Source organism: Pundamilia nyererei, unplaced genomic scaffold, assembly GCF_000239375.1.
Source record: "Pundamilia nyererei isolate P.nyererei 1_Seehausen unplaced genomic scaffold, PunNye1.0 scaffold00135, whole genome shotgun sequence".
Lineage (NCBI taxonomy): Eukaryota > Metazoa > Chordata > Actinopteri > Cichliformes > Cichlidae > Pundamilia > Pundamilia nyererei.
Window position 1 is genome coordinate 806018 of NW_005187536.1, and position 1688 is coordinate 807705.

Consider the following 1688-nt stretch of genomic DNA (forward strand, 5'->3'; position numbering starts at 1 on the left):
CAGTGGCTTGACAGGCGTTTCTCAATCTTTTGTTTGTACTTTTGTTCTTACAGACTTGTGAAATAATCATGAGTCATTTCCCAACCACTGTCCTGATTTGAAGTCAGCATTTTAGCCTAGCCCGACCCAAATTTTGCTGTCTTATACTTTGTCGAGCTCTAAGTGCAATATTTCAGCTGGATCACGATGCGTCACTGAAGCTAAAGGATCTTCCTCGGGAATACCAGTGGACCAGAGGGGCTAGCCCTTTTCCATAAATAGCCCCTCTTGTGAGGCGATGCTTGACCCTCGCTGATCAATATTTTAGAAAATTGCTCCTTGTGTCACTCCCCATCTCCCAAGCTGACAAGGATGAGATTGTACTGTGTGTGCCTGTGAGGCTGAGCGAAAGTGATTTCGTCAGCAGGCCCATAATGTTTCTCTACACCATCTCATTCCCTCTCAGGCTTCAAGAAAGTGGAACTCGGATCCAGCAAGTGTCAGCTTAGGTCGAGCGGAACATGTTCCAAATGGTGTTAAAAGCATGTACTTGTTGGCCTCTGTTTTCAATTATTGATGAGAAAAGGCACGCTAAAAATGATCCCTGTTTCCTTTTCGATCCTTCCCTGGTGGAAGAGCGCATGAATTAATAACACAGATCAAACTGCAGCGTTAGCGCAGATCAAGCATTTGTAAAGAAGCTGAAAGGACTGTATACAGGAGAGGCCTATGATATAATGTGGCTTTACCTTGAATGTTCTCTGTTCCTGTCACATCCCATTTAATTTTGGAATGCAATTCCTCGAGGTGTAGGAATGATGAATTAGTAATCGCAACATGAGGCTTGGGAAGAAATGTCCTGCAAAAAGTTTGAACCGAAATCTTTGCTGCAAGAATTGGCAAAGAAAGTGTTGCGATCTATCATGTGGAGAATAGATTTTAGCACAGTACTTTCCATGTTACCATATCAGTGTATACCAGCCGGTATCGAGCAAATCATCAAGTAAAGATACAAGCTGACAGACAAGATACATTTATTTATAAGGACAACTATTTCAGCTGGAGAAAAAGTAAAAGTACATACGAGCTTTGGCTGATGTTTCAGCAGAGTAATCGGGTGGGTATGTTCTCCGTTATACTTGCATTTCTCTTTATTTCAAGGTATCGCATGACTGATACATCTCTGTGTTACAGTTCTCCCTACGGCAGTCTACATTTGCTTTGGTGAGTGGTGCAATGGAGAACTCCACTGGGTAGTGAGGAAAACAAGATCTCTCTACTTCCATCAGAGGACGCATGTAGTAGTCTCTTACTATCAAACATGGCACTCCATGTTCCCGCTGGACACAGAGACTCAACAGAGACAGACAAGGACCAAAAAGGAACTCAAACAGAAAGAAAATTGGCAATAAATTCAGTCGGGAGAATGCTAGATTAAACTAGTTGAATCTGAGAGCTCATGTTTCCATCCTAACTAGCCTCCAAACACGTTTTCAGCCACCCTTGCTTGTGCCAGACAGTTCACAGCGACTAATGCAGTGTGGGGGAGGTTTGATATAATGGCTGACATCTTTACTGTATCAACTTTTCAATTAGTTATTTCCAGAGATGGAATCCGATTACTTTTTTCAAGTAACGAGTAAAGTAAGGGATTACTATTGCAAAAACGGTAATTAGATTACCGTTACTTTCCCGTAGGAACGCTGCGT